Source organism: Peromyscus californicus, unplaced genomic scaffold (genome assembly GCF_007827085.1).
Source record: "Peromyscus californicus insignis strain IS unplaced genomic scaffold, ASM782708v3 Scaffold_13__1_contigs__length_99412109, whole genome shotgun sequence".
Lineage (NCBI taxonomy): Eukaryota > Metazoa > Chordata > Mammalia > Rodentia > Cricetidae > Peromyscus > Peromyscus californicus.
The window spans coordinates 2,027,957-2,043,326 of record NW_026294424.1 but is presented as its reverse complement, the minus strand read 5'-3'; the positions used below and the strand labels follow the sequence as shown (position 1 = coordinate 2,043,326).

At 50.7% G+C, this 15,370-nt stretch overlaps 1 pseudogene; it reads left to right on the top strand.

Annotated features, from left to right (window-relative positions):
- Nucleotides 1–12,962: 12,962 nt before the first annotated feature.
- Nucleotides 12,963–13,089, top strand: LOC128109180 (uncharacterized; annotated as a pseudogene).
- Nucleotides 13,090–15,370: the final 2,281 nt, after the last annotated feature.

Genomic DNA, 15,370 nt, shown 5'->3' with positions numbered 1-15,370 from the left:
AAGACATAACGCCACCAGCACGTGCTGAGCACTCACTCACTCAGCCCGTGCCAGAGCAGCTGCTGCCCACTACGAGGAGTTACAGGACCCAGTGCACAGGACCCCAGAGTGCCACTGTGGTCTGTGGTTTTAGTAGAGAGAGTGACCTTGGCCAAGGTTGTACAGCCAGGAAGTGGTAGATCTGGACAAAGGACTCAGAGTCCAGCTGTTCAACATGGTTTTTGTCCGAATGATGGGGCTTCTCGACTCTGTAGGGCTTTTTTCCTCAGACAGTCTCTTCCCTCAGTGGAGCTTCTCTCAGCAGGAATCCTCCCATCCAGAGAGCTTCTTCCTCCACAGCACCTCCCTCCTCCACGGGGCCTCTCCCCAAACTGGGCCTCTGCCCACACAGGGCTGTTCTCCTTCACAGGGCCTCTCCCTTCCACAGTGCCTCTCCCCTCCACAGACCCTCTCCCCTCCACAGGGCCTCTCCCTTCCACAGGCCCTCTCCCCTCCACAGGGCCTCTCCCATCCACAGACCCTCTCCCTCCCACAGACCCTCTCCCTCCCACAGACCCTCTCCCTTCCACAGACCCTCTCCCCTCCACAGGCCCTCTCCCCTCCACAGTCCCTCTCCCATCCACAGACCCTCTCCCCTCCACAGGCCCTCTCCCCTCCACAGGCCCTCTCCCCTCCACAGGCCCTCTCCCCTCCACAGACCCTGTCCCCTCCACAGGCCCTCTCCCCTCCACAGGCCCTCTCCCCTCCACAGGCCCTCTCCCCTCCACAGGCCCTCTCCCCTCCCACAGACCCTCTCCCCTCCACAGGCCCTCTCCCCTCCACAGGCCCTCTCCCCTCCACAGGCCCTCTTCCCTCCACAGACCCTCTCCCCTCCACAGACCCTCTCCCTCCCACAGTGCCTCTCCCCTCCACAGGCCCTCTCCCATCCACAGACCCTCTCCCCTCCACAGGCCCTCTCCCCTCCACAGGCCCTCTCCCCTCCACAGGCCCTCTCCCCTCCACAGGCCCTCTCCCCTCCACAGAACCTCTCCCCTCCACAGGCCCTCTCCCCTCCACAGGCCCTCTCCCCTCCACAGACCCTCTCCCTCCCACAGACCCTCTCCCTTCCACAGGCCCTCTCCCCTCCACAGACCCTCTCCCCTCCACAGGCCCTCTCCCTCCACAGACCCTCTCCCCTCCACAGGCCCTCTCCCATCCACAGGGCCTCTCCCTTCCACAGAGCTTCTCCCCTTCACAAAGCCTCTCCCTCTACAGGGCCTCTCCCCTCCACAGGGGGTTTATTTTCCACAGGATTTCTCTCATCCAGAGAATTTTTTCCTCTTCCAAAGTACCTCTCCCTACATAGAGTCTTTCTCCTCGGGGGCACCTCTCCCCTTCACAGGGCTTCTTCTTCCTTCCACAAGGCATCTCCCTTCACAAGACTTCTATCTTGTTCAGGATTTCTCCCTGAACATCTGTCTCCAAAGGCTTCTCCCCCTTCACAGGGCTTCTCCCTACACAAAGCCTTTCTCCTCCACAGAGTCTCTCTCTTTACTAGGCCCCTTTCCACAGGTCTTCACCACAGGGCCTCTCCCTTGCTAGGGCCTCTCTCCTCACAGGGCCTCTCTCCTCCACAGGGCTACTCCCATCCAGAATGCAACGTACTCATGAGGCTCACGCCATGGCGCCTGTTCCACGGGCTTGTCCCAAGTGTCCACAGTGGTGAGAAATGGGCCACAGCACAGACTCATCCTACGTTCCCAGGGGAGAAGATGAAGAAAGTACTGAGTTGTTCTCCTTAGTGACTAAACAGTGCCCAGCCCCTGAGGAGTGGGTGTTCCTTAGTTGCTCTATTGGAAAACAAAAGCAAACCATGGGAGAAGTATACAAAGGCTCTACTTCACATCTCTTTTGAAGACATGATAAAAAGAATACACCCTGGAGCCCTGGGCATGGCTCAGCAGGTAATGGCGCTCCCTGCGGCCACGCCTGAGGACCTGAGTTTGATCCTTTGGTGGGGAGAGAGCTGCCTCTTGCAGGTCATCCTCTGACATCCACTCTCCAACAGTGCTGTGTGCCCTCCGCAAATCCATAAAATGTGACAGAATTATTTTTAAATGCATGCTCAAGAAGAGGACCAAACCTTATTCACAGGAAATCCACTCAATTTAAGACCAAAACCACCAGCATCTATTATTTCATTCATTTCCAAAGTCAAATGGAACAAAAGACCGGCAGTGTGACACATGGTGCCCTGGCCTTGAGAAAGAAACTGCCTATAGTTTGCCATGGCCACACCCAATGACGGCTTGATTCATAGCATCCCAGAGACCATCGGATTCTGCCTGGAAACCTTCTGGCCTCACTGCCCCGGGGGCTGGCACAGGGCCTGTGCTTTCCCCTCATTTTGAGGTGTACAGAAAAGCCCTCTCCCAAATGTCAGTCCCCTGGACAGCACAAAGTGTTACTAGGAGCGAGCCTGCCTGGAGAAAGCAGTCGGCTGGTACTTCGCATTCGGGAAACAAAACAAGCTTCTTTTGTCCCTAGGAGGACTGACAGCTCAGGGGACAGATGGACTTTCCGCACTGGAGAAGGCAGGAGAGCCCGACTCAGTCACCTCTCTGTGTGATGTGACACTCTGGTTTCCTGAGCACCTACTGTGTGTAAAGGGATTTACACCCAACAACTCTCTGGCCTGCTTAGGGATCACTAGGGCCCTCACCTTTTGCAAGATGAGGAAGCAGATTCTGAAAGAGACCGGCAAGATGCTCAAAGGCACAAAGCAAGAAAGTGACAGAGGCAGGATTGGAACCTAGGCCCGTCTGTAAAGATTGGTTGCCTCTATTTGCATTAAATAGTGACAATTCCTGGGAACCACAGTAATTTGCTTTCCAGAACTAAAGTCTAGATTCCTACCACACACTCCCTAAGGACTCTTGATGATGACTGGCCATAGGAGATGCTTACCCATCACCTGACAGTCCTTCACTCACTAATGATCGATCATTCTTTGTTCATTTGGAGCAAAGGCCAATCTCAAGCCCAAAGGGGAAGCTTTTCAGTCCCCTGCCCTGCACCCCCTTCTGCCCTACAGTTACCTTATTTGTAAGGAGATGATGTGCTCTCATTCTGATTCTTACAGCTGCCCTTACATCTTAGTTACTTTTCTATTGCCGTGACAAAAACACTATGACCAAGGCAACTTATAAAAGCAAGCAGTTATTAGGGGGTTTGCTTACAGTTTTAGAGAGTGAGTCCACAGCCATCATGTCGGGAATCACGGCAGCAGGTAGGCAGCCATGGCACCAGAGCAGTAGCTGAGAGCTTGCATCCTTACTCACAAGTAGGAGCAGAGGGCAAAATGGGAACGGTGGGGGCTTTTGAAATCTCAAAGCCCACCCTTAGTGACACATCTCCTTCAACAAAGCCACACCTCCTAATCCTTCCCAAACAGTTCCACCAACTGGGGGCCTAATATTCAAATATATGAGCCTGTGATGGAAGGGTTGTTCTCATTCAAACCACCACACTCCCTTTGCAGTCACCCCTACTGTTGCTAGAGTTTTCCCCTGTCCTGCTTGGCCCACGGTCAGGACAAATCTCTCTCATCTGCCAGGCCCACAGCTGTTCAAACCCAACCAAGTAAACACACAGAGACTTATATGGCTTATAAACTGTATGGCCACAGCAGGCTTCTTGTTATCTAGTTCTTATATCTTAAATTAACCCTTTTCTATTAGTCTATAAGTTGTCACATGGCTTGTGGCTTACCGGTATCTTTTACATGTTTCTTGTCATGGCGGCGGCTGGCAGCGTCTCTCTGACTCAGCCTTCCACTTCCCAGAATTCTCCTCTCTCCTTGTCCCGCCTATACTGCCTGCCTGGCTACTGGCCAATCAGTGTTTTATTTATTAACCAATCAGAGCAACACATTTAACATACAGAACATCCCACAGCACCCCTACCCACAAATTAAAGTCTGCACTGCTTGAAGTCACTGGTTCCCTTGCCTTTCTTTCCTTCGTGCTGAACTTCCATATGGTGGTCTGTACAGGGAGTTGGCATGTAGACTCTCCAACAAGGGTCCCCTGATTCTTTTCCCCTCACCCTCATTTCCCCCTCTGATTCTTGTGCCCACCTATCTCCTTGAGTGACTCCAAGGGACAATCTTTCTATTGCAATCTATACACCCGCGCCCCCATCAGTTGTTCTGACTTTGTGTGAGTTTTGAGATTTCCTTTCCTTCTTGGAAATTCTTTTTCTGAAATTTGCCAGGGAGACTTCTCGGAAACCCCAGTAATGGATGGAAAGCTTCTCCTAGATGGAACTGTGGTCTTCCTTGAGGGATCCATTAGAGACATCTCTGTTCTCTGGAAGGTCTTACTGAACCAAACCATTGGTTAGGGGATAGCTCTCTTCCTTTAGGCCTGTTTTCTGCCTGGAAGAATTTCCTTCCTCACCCCTCCTCACAGCCATGGGCCAGCAATCCTCTAACTACCTACAGGCTTTTTGGCATGTCCCCGCCAAATCTTTCCATTTCAGCTGTCCTGGCAACAGTACACATCATGGCTACCACTGGTCAGAGGGCAACATGTTTGACTTTCAGATTTAAAAGGACCTCGCCTTTAATCCCAGCACTCGAGAGGCAGAGCCAGGCGGATCTCTGTGAGTTCGAGGCCAGCCTGGACTACCAAGTGAGTTCCAGGAAAGGCGCAAAGCTACACAGAGAAACCCTGTCTCGAAAAACCAAAAAAAAAAAAAAAAAATGTTTAAAAGGACCTCACATTAACACGGTGGAATATGGTCCAAACTTGCCTGCATTCCAGCCTTTATCTGGCTGGCCCTGCTTCCACCCTTCTGCTCCCCTCCTCTGCCCCTTGGGTCCTCTTTCTGCATCAGTCTCCTAGACCTGGTCCTCCTAATTTGCCCTGCTCACATTCTTTCTCACCCCACACAACTGCCTTCTCTGTAACTATATGTGGCATTCCAAAACCTGCTATGAAGATCTATGCCTCCAAGAAAGGCTCTTTTCTGAGGCCAGCTGCATAACAGCAACTGCCCTGCATAGATTTCCTCCCTAGCAAAACCTGCTTCCTAACCCACCTCCCTGCCCTCCCAGTCCCAGCTTCTCCAAGGGACACCCAGGTTCTCTTTCTTCGGCAAAATTCTATGTTTCTCCCAGCACAGCATGACAGGGCACTTAGGGTTCAGTCATCTTTCCTTTATGTACGGTGTCAGGCCTGTACCCACCCCCAGGGCTGTCAGCCTAGGAAACAGCCATTACTGTTCCCATCGGAAAACCTCACCATGCCTAACCCAAATTCCCTGCTCTAATCAGATAAGGAGTCTCGGATTCTCTGTGTGCTCTGACTTCTTCTCCCACTCTGGTATGTGGGTGGCTTGTATCCTTGTGTCCAGCACTCACCTCCCCTCTGAAAGCATCTTTGCCCAATCTCCCCATTTCTTTCAGCTTCCCCATCCTCTACACTCACCCACTGCCACCCACCAAGCCCACCCAACTCTGCAGTGGCAATTCCCTTCCACAGTGGGCTCCTGGACCAGACCTGCCTTCTGGGGGAAAAAACGCCCACCCCAACTCCACCTGCAGTTCCCCCAGACTTTTAGACCAAGGCAAGTCCTGAATTCTCAGCCCTTCTGAAATGTTAAGTCCATCTTCAGTCTTCTTGCTGTCTCGGTGAGAGGACTGGGGACTCCCCTCAATGCTGAGCCTTAGTTACGTTCTTTATTGCTGCTAATAAACTGTGACTCCCTCCATCCTAAAGGAAAGGGGCTGTACTTTATACTTTGTAATCCTGCAATGTTTACATGATACTTAACTTTTTCCAGGTTGTTCCTCAGTGACAATAATTACTGATCTTGATTCTGATAAGACCACAAGTAAGAACAATTTTAGATCTTTCTGGAATAAATAAATAAATGTGTGTTTACCCAGGCATCCTACCTTAATTAAACCATTTTGGGAGCATCTATATTTAAACCCTTCTAAGTTAGGACACCTGTCTCCTTCATCTTCTGTCTTTGCTTCTTTAAAATGTAACCATTTTACGACGTTCATAACAAATATACCATTTCTAGGCTACAGTTAGGCTAAACCATCAACAAGCAACATCCGTGTCACCAAAACTTCGATGATGAGTGTAGAGAGTTAAAATGTTACAGGTTCAAAGCCAAAATTGTCCTGGACTATTTTAATACTTTTTAATAGCCAGTCTATTACCCTTCCATGTTTATGACAACATTTTGCAACCAAAGCTCGAAAACTATTAAAGGACATTAACTTTAAAGAAATCCGCTACAGCCCTCTTAAAATCTATACTTATTCTCTGATGCTTTTCTTAAGGCCTCCTCTAAAGGAAAAATTTAAGTATTATAGACACCCCCTCCCTGATACCTGTTCTGTCATTAACTCTTCTATTCATCCTTTGTGCCCTCAGAGTTCCTGCCCATCTGTCTACAGCTGTGCCTCCCCTCACCCTCATGGTCCCTTTTTTTCCCCTCACTAACCTCACATTCTATTGAGGTTCTGGGGACCTCTCCAGGTTTAGTCCTACCATGGGGATTCCGGCACCCTCCCTGAGCTCTAACTCTCCTCTTTACCAGGCTCTTTACTTTATTTTTGGGGTTCTGGCCCCTCCTTTTTGGGCTCTTGACTTAACCAGAACCTCTGCTCTTCCTTCCCTTCACCCCGAGAAGCATCTGGATTCTTCTGGACCCCTATTCACTGTTCACTATGCTTATCTACAGGTTCACCCGTTTCCAAACGTAAACTGAGGCTCACAGAAATGCTTTTCTGCCCTGTCATCACATTTCTGGACCCATTTGACTTACCAAACAAACACTTTCTCCCAATGGGCACTACTCCATCATGCTGATCTAAGCCCCCACCCCCACCCCAGCTGCCTTGTTCTATACTTACAGATGTTTCCTGGGTGTCTCTATTGTCATGTAATGAGGTCCATTTATTTCCCATGTCAGATTAAGGAGGGGACACCAGACCCCATGATTTCTGTGGGGTTAGACTTTTTCTTGAGATGGCTGGATGTTTTTCCAGAACAGAAAAGAAAGCTGGAACACCTAAGCAAATCGTGAAAGCTTTTCTAAGGTCAAAGTTCAATCAAGACTCTATTTAAATTAATAGTTCTCTTAAGTTATTGATCTGTTCTTGGTAACACAAGTACAGACTCAAAAAAAAAAACAAAATGTAGCCAGACATGGTGGCACATGCCTTTAATCCCAGCACTCAGGAGGCAGAGGCAGGCAGATCTCTTTAAGTTTAAGGCCAACCTGGTCTTCAGAGTGAGTTCCAGGACAGCCAGGACTACACAGAGAAACCCTGTCTAGAAAACAAACAAATAAAAAAAATTTCCAAAAAAACCCCAAAATTTATTCTTAAAATTCACCATCTAAGCTTTATCTCTACATTACATTGTAGTTAAAAGTACCAGATGAGTGTAGCTGACTTTCTGGGGTTTCCCCAACTATATTCAGAGGCCTATACTAAAGTAGACAGAGGAATTAAAAGGGACAACATTTTACTCCTTACCTCCCAAGATCAGGTAGGTCCCGGGTTAGCCCTGATGAGTTACCTGTCATCTTGTTCAGGAAGACCCTGGAGACCCCACCACGTGGACTTTACCAGTACCCATTCTACAAAGAGAAAGGCCAACATCGAGGAGACGTTTTCCTCCGAGTTTCCAACCAAAGCCATGGCCAAGAAGAGCCCTTGACTAACCCTTACACAGATGAAACAACTGGGAACAGGAAGGCCCGAGGCAGAGGCTCTGCCCAAGCCCCAGTGGCCCTGAGGACCAGACCCTCAGCTGGCCCTGATAGGAGAGGGGAAGTGATTTTGGCCACCTGCCTGGTTTTAAACACCCAGCAGGAAAGCACAACCAAAGTTAAAGCACTTGAAAACAATATAAAGCAAATGAACAATGGAAAGGCTTTACCGGCCTCCATATGGGCCGCTGACGTGCTGGGTGGAATAGGCACAGCCACCCAAGCTATAATTAAGTTAAAGGAGTCTCTTATTTTTCCTGACACACTGCTCTCTGTTCATATTATTTCCGATAATTCTGTGCTTATCTCCTTTGCTTCATAAGGTCTAAAAACTCCACTAAATACCACCACCCCATTGGTGAATAGCTGGAAACCTGGATGTCATAGTAAAAATAGGTTTAATATGTTATAACCTAGATCTATTAATCTCTGGACCTCGTGTACTCAACTACTGTCTTAATTTTATCTGCTCTCATTTACAGTCCATCGACACTCAGGTAGTCCAGTGACAACCTAACTCCATATGTCAGGGTTTCATTGATCGAAGGTGAATCAGCAAAAGTGGAGACCCTAAAGGCCTCAATTCCCCCTTTGTCAACCAGGCGCAGTCATACTGACTGGATATCCCTCTGAGTGATTTCAGGGAATCAGCTCTCCCGGGGAGAATGTTCAGCAACTAGACAGATATTAGAAGGCTTGGAGGCCATTGTGGGAGGACTTTTCCCTCTCACAGCTTCCTCCTTCAAATGTCCATGTGTAATCTGACCCAAGAGCCTCCTGAGGAGGTTGCTGACCTCATCCAACAGGAAGGAGCTGCATGGACATCTGCCCTCCTTCTCCACCTCTCTGTGGAAACAAGAGTCAGAAATGCCTGCCATTTGAAAAGTTCTTCCATTTTGATTATATAGTGACAAAATTTCTCAGTGACTAGCATTCCAGAACTAAATCCTAGATTCCTGCCACACACACCCTGTACACTCTTGGTGACGGGGGTCCATAGGAGATATTTGCTCATCACCTGATATTCTCTCATTCACTGCTCACAATTATTTGTTCATTCTGTAGCCAACAAAGGCTAATCCCAGGGCCAAAAAAAGCTTCTCAGCCTCCTTCCCAGCATCTCCATCTGCCCTGCACTACCTCATTTGTAAGAGGACAGTGGGCTCTGGTTCTTATAGCTACAGAGACCCCACTCTGCACTGTCTTAAGTAGCTCAGTCTATTGTGTGTCTTGCTGACCCCTTCCTTCACTGATCTGCAGAGACCTTCTGAGCCCAAGATAAGGTATCTTAGTTTGAGGCCCTCAGAAGCCGACCACTGAACAAGCATGTGTTGAAAACAAAACAAAACAAAACAAAACAAAACAAAAAAGCATGCAAGTATCCAGAATCGTGACACCGCCCCCCACCCCGTTTCCCGCCCTCCTTCCTTCCCACTCCCAGGAACTCAGGTGGCAAAAGGGAGGTATCCGGTGGAGGTTAAGATAACTGGATCTTAGGATGATGCGATCATGTCACACCCCCTGCACCTTAACCTCCCTTGGCTCCCCACTGACCCATAGTCCTGAAACTGTTGGCTCCCAGCCAGGACTATGCAGCCTGCCCACTGGCCCCATGTGGCCCCGGCCGCTGCCTTTCCTCTCCAGGGCCACGTTTGTCACTCTGTTCAGCCTTAGCCACTTCCTGGAAGGCCCCGGCACCTCTGCTTAACTACTGTTTTCTCCAACGTGACTCTTCTGGAAGCTTTCATGTTGGGAGGAGGGAGCGGGTGAGAGGTCTCACACAAATCTTTCTGCGGCTCAGGAGATTTTGCCTCGCCCCGTAGGCGGGGCCCTGCCCGCTGGGCTTTGCCTTCTGGGGCCCAGCCTAGGGCCTGGCACCCAGGACCTCTCAGGGCAGGCCAAAGAGAGTCATGCGAAAGGCATGCGCTCTGTCCACAGCCCAGCCACTGGCCTCTCTCCCTGGCTATTTTTATTTCTTCCCCCCTGCAGAGCTGAGGCCCATGGGGCAAGTTCTCCGACACCGACGCAGCCTGTGAAACCTGCGACGCAGATCCAGGACTAGGGTCACGCCTCCCTAAGGCCAGTGGGCAGGGCCCTGAGGCTCCTCCTCTCCAGCAGAGCCCTCCAGGGACAGCGTCATCAGGGAGCCACTCAGGATCCAAGTCCCTGCTTTGTCACCCCAAACAAATCATGTCACCTTTCTCTGTCAAATGCGTGGAGATCAAGCTCCCTGGCAGGTCACATTAAAGGTCAAATGATAAGTCGCTAAGGCTAATATTTATTTATTTACTTGTTTATTTGTGTGTAAGAATAAATATACAGTGTATGTGTGTGGTATATTACATGGGGGTAGGGGGCTGCACAGGGAGAATGTCAAGTGTCCTGCTCTGCCACCGTCTGCCTTATTCCCTTGAAATACTGTCACCAAACCTGGAGCTGGCTAGTGAACTTGCAAGCCCTTGGGATCCTCCTGTCTCCTCCTCCCACAGTCCTGGGTTTGCAAGTGAGCCAGATGGTGACAGGCTTTTTACAGGGAGCTGAGGATCTGAAGTCAGGCTTTCATGTTTGCCCAGAAAATGTTCTTACCGGCCATCTCTCCAACATCCACTAAGGCTAGTCTTAATATAAGTATTGGATCTAGAACAGAGACACAGAGTCATCTGATGCAAAATTCAAAATCCAACAAAAGGCCTCTGCTCAACACTAACCCAGCGTGACCCCACTAGATCCTAGGTGGTTGTCCTTTCTGAAGTCAGCCAGTGTTCTCTCTAGTAAGGCGTGGGTGCAGACACAGACTTATACACACATGACTGCCGTGGAACACCTGGGCTGTGCTACATAGCAGATATTCACATACCTTCTGCACATGGCAGGTGTTCACATACCTTCTGCACATGGCAGGTGTTCACATACCTTCTGCACATGGCAGGTGTTCACATACCTTCTGCACATGGCAGGTGTTCACATACCTTCTGCACATGGCAGGGTTCACATACCTTCTGCACATGGCAGGTGTTCACATACCTTCTGCACATGGCAGGTGTTCACATACCTTCTGCACATGGCAGGTGTTCACATACCTTCTGCACATGGCAGGTGTTCACATACCTTCTGCACATGGCAGGTGTTCACATACCTTCTGCACATGGCAGGTATTCAGAGATGGTTGTGTTTATCTGGTATCCTACCATCATTCATAATTAAGGGATTATAAAACTTTTCCAAGAATCAGCAGCCAAACAAAACTTTCCTCAACATCCTGAAATTCACCCCCATTTTATTGATAAGAAAAACAAGCTCAGAGAGGCCAGGTAACTTGCCTCAACTCACTTAACTGGTTGGTGGTGGAATTAGGAGTCCTCTCTGGTTTCGGAATCCAAAGCCTGTGCTTGGAGCCACTTGACTCCATTCTTGTGGTCCCTAGGAGGACCTCATCCCAGGAAGTGTGTGGTAGCTAGTCTCCACAATCGCTGCTGAGCACAACACTGGCCCTGAGCCATCCCAGTGAGGGCCCTTCATCCTTTGAACAATCACTGGTCATAATGTGTGAGTCCAGCACCCAGCTTACCCATGAGCCTGGCTTCCTTCTGAAGGCACCAGGCCCTGGATAGAAGGAACCTCCACTAGGCAGAGGCAGTCCACCTCTCACAGTGCCCCATATCCAGAGGGAGAGGGACCTTGTCCTGTGACACATTGTGAGGAACACAGCATGCCCTGCCCTTCCCTGTCCCAGGATAGGGTGGCACTTCGGAGCATTGCCAGGCAGGGTCCTGTTTCTGGGACTGGCAGCTGAGCAGGCTTGTGAGAGATGTTGTAACTCACCCAGGAACTGGGAAGGGAGGCAACCTTATCTTCCACTTTATAGATGAAGAAACAGAGGCCCAGGAATGTGGAGGTGGCCTGCCTTGGAGCCAGAATCCCAGGGTTCAAAGCCCAGCTCCTTGGGTCACCAGCCCTGTGACCTAAAGACGAGTTACTTAAGCATTTGATTCTCGGTTTGCTCATTGCAAAAGGGCAGTAGTTAGGAGCTGCCCCTTGGGATTATTTGGAAAAAATAATGAACTTCCAAGAAAGAGTCCTTCTATGGAGAGGACAGAAGTGTGGAACAGTAGCTCCCAAGAGTGGCTGGCCACCGCCAGCTGACTGACTCTACTCTCTGCCCGCCACCCTGGGTAAGCTGTACCAGATGCAATTAAACACCATTGCCCATGCAGAGCCAGCCTGGCTGAGGGTGCCCCAAACAGTGCTCTGTCCTAAGGGAGACCAACCCAGGGATACTGTCATCAACACCACTTTTTTGGCTTCTGGAAATGAGTGTGCTCACTTGGGCACCAACTGGGCTGTATTGATACACAACTCCATTTGCCTGGGCTGAGTGCAAGCTAGAGAGGCCAGAGGGGAGGGGAGCACACAGAGGGGCTGCAGATGCCTCGGACAGTGACCTTCCTGCCCAGCCCCCCTCAGGCATGATCATACCCTGTGAGAAGGCAGAGCTCCCAGAGAGCACCTCTACCTACTGTGAAGGGTTAATGCTCTTGCCCAGGACCCAGTGGCTATTCTAGGTGGTTGGTTTGCAAGGAGCCAGGGTTTTATTCGTGGAGAATGTCATTCATGGTCAATTCCCCAGGATGAATTCAAATTCTAGTTATGAGTTTGTGGTAGGTGCCTGTCTCCCCGAGAATTAAGATCTCTTTTAAGGGGTTTGGAGAAGTTTCTGCAGAGAGGCTGGGGCATGGCTCACAGGAAAGAGGGCTGCAGCGCCACAAAGACCAGTCTCTGTCACTTGTCACCTGTGGCAGTCTCATCTGCAAATCTGTCATGACACAGTGAGTGAGGCAGTAGGAAAAGGGTGTGGCAGGTCTGGACAGTGGCTTGGTGGGACACATTCATAAGACACTGTGTTCGGTCCTCAGTACCACAGTAAAAGAAAGAAAGAGAAAAGGGAGACAAGCTAAGTTTGGTGGTTTGTGCTTGTAACCTTAACACTCGGGAGGCTGAGGCTGGAAGACCATCAAGAGTTCCAGACCAGCTTGGACTGCTACAGTTACAGAGTAAGATCTTGTCTTTTAAAGGGCGTTGGGGGCAGGGCATCAGATCAGAAGCATTTCTTCTTAGAGGTGGGCTTGTAATGTCTTCCCACTAGGCACAGCTAGCTTCTTATTTCTACTACAGTGATAGTGACTCTGCAACCAGTGAAGGTAGCCGGGTTCTTCACCTTCTGGCAATATGCAGTGGCAGCAAGCAGCCTCCTTGGTAGCTTTTGCAGTCTGTAGCTTGTGTGGGATGCCTGGGGTGATCTTGAGGATAGGCTTTTCTGGTGGATGTTCGTGTTTCTTGTCTCACTCTGTCCCAATCTTGACAGGGATGTGGGATACCTTTGGGAAGCCATGGGGCACAGTGGCGAGAGTTCATGTTAGCCAGGTCCTCGTGTCCATCTGCCCTGAGCTGCAGGGACAGGTTCAAGGTCCTAGAATAGGTCTTCAGAAAGTTCTCATGACAAAGAAGGGGGCTTCACCGGGTTTAGTGCCAATGAGTTAAAGGCATGGAGCTGATAAGAAGCTCATGTCTGTGGGTCAAATATAGGCTCCAGCTGTGGTTCCCTGGACAGATGCTGGCTCCCCCAGCTGTGGCTCCCTGGACAGGTGCTGGCTCCCCCAGCTGTGGCTCCCTGCACAGATGCTGGCCCTCCCAGCTGTGGCTCCCTGGACAGATTCTGGCCCTCCCAGTTGTGGCTCCCTGGACAGATGCTGGCCCCCCCAGCTGTGGCTCCCTGGACAGATGCTGGCCCTCCCAGCTGTGGCTCCCTGCACAGATGCTGGCCCTCCCAGCTGTGGCTCCCTGGACAGATGCTGGCCCCCCCAGCTGTGGCTCCCTGGGCAGGTGCCAGCGCCGCGCTCCTGAAAACACCCTCTGTGTTGAGTTCCCCACCACACCAACTATGGTCACTAGCAAGTCTTGCATCTGGTTTAAAAAAACAACAACAACAAAACAAAGCAAACACTCGACTCGGAACGAAGAGCGGAGCTTCCCTATGTCCCTGGGACCTCCCAGACTGGGACTCTGGGTGACCTCGCCAGTGTGTCTGTGTACACTGGCAGTGTGGAGTCGAGTCCAAGCTATGGCCACCCAAGCCAGTGTGGATCAAGCCCAGCCGAAGTGACAGGTACTCAGTAGGTGGGCTGAGAGACAGAGCTAAACCCTAGCTCACTGTGCAGGTGGGTGTGTGCAGGCTCTCTCCCAAAGCACCTTTTTTTTTTCCCCTCTTGGGAAAGTGACTTCACTCATCCCCCTGGAAGTGACATCTAAGCTGCACAATAAAGGCTCGGTGTCTTCTCTAGTCTCTTTCATAAGACTCTTTGCTTTCGCCCAGTTATGGGGTCTGGAACCCCAGAAGCAGCCAAGACAGAAGTTCCATAGCTGGGGAAAGGTCCCTAGAGGCAGGCCAAGCATCTGGCCAGGGTGCCTTTCAGATATGAACTGGGAGCCTTGGGGGGGACCCATGACCCGAGTCTGCAGCCCTCAGCCATTTAAGGAAGGCTGGCTTCTTCAAGGACAGACGCACAGGAGAAGCCGGACGCCTGCAGTGCGCCCAGGATCACATAGGAGAGATGACCATGACTGAGACAGCCTGAACCTTGAACTGTGTTCACATTTGTCCCAAATTGACTGTGCTTGTATCCTTTCGGATTGGCCAGAGCAGGTATCCTTGGGGCTAGGGGTGGGGTGAGAGCTACAGGCAGCAGGAACAGGGACTCTGGGGGAAGAGTAGGTAAGAGTGGAAGGAGGGACACCGGGCAGTGGTGGCGCACGCCTTTAATCCCAGCACTCGGGAGGCAGAGCCAGGCGGATCTCTGTGAGTTCGAGGCCAGCCTGGGCTACCAAGTGAGTTCCAGGAAAAGGCGCAAAGCTACACAGAGAAACCCTGTCTCGAAAAACCAAAAAAAAAAAAAAAAAGAAAGAGTGGAAGGAGGGAAGTGATGCGGTTGCCTGTGGGAGGGAAGAGAGAAAACGTGCTTGTGGGGCTGAGACAGAGCTAGCCATGAACAGCTGTCAGCTTCCTGTGGGTCCCCATGGCCTCCCATCGGGCCTCCACAGGGGCTCCCGTAGAGCCCTCCAGACACCTCAGGGGTGTGCCCAGACTGGAATTCTAGAGCCTGGATAAGCTACCCCTTCCCACGAGCTGAGGAGAGAATGGGCCCCCAACTCTTGTGCCCTGAAGGATTCTTGGACTGGCAGAGGCAGTTGGGCAGCCTAAGTAGCCTCCAAGAAGTCAATGGAAATGGGGTCCTGGGGAAATTGCTCCTGCAGGGACATCAAAGACAGAGGGAATGATCCCCTTTGGGGAGGGGCAGGCTAGTCTATGTGTCAACCTGGCCAGGCTGCAGCCCTACTTACTCAGCCGCGACTCTAGACATTGCCTGATGGCATTCTGCAGATGTAGTTTGTAGCTACTGTCCATAATTATGCAAAGAAGAGTGTCCTTGTAGGCCTCACCCAAGTAGTTGAAGGCCTGAGGAGCAAAACAGACACTTCCTCAGGGAGATTTACCTAAGGAAAAAAGAATCCTGCCTCAGAGTCTGCAGCTTTCTGG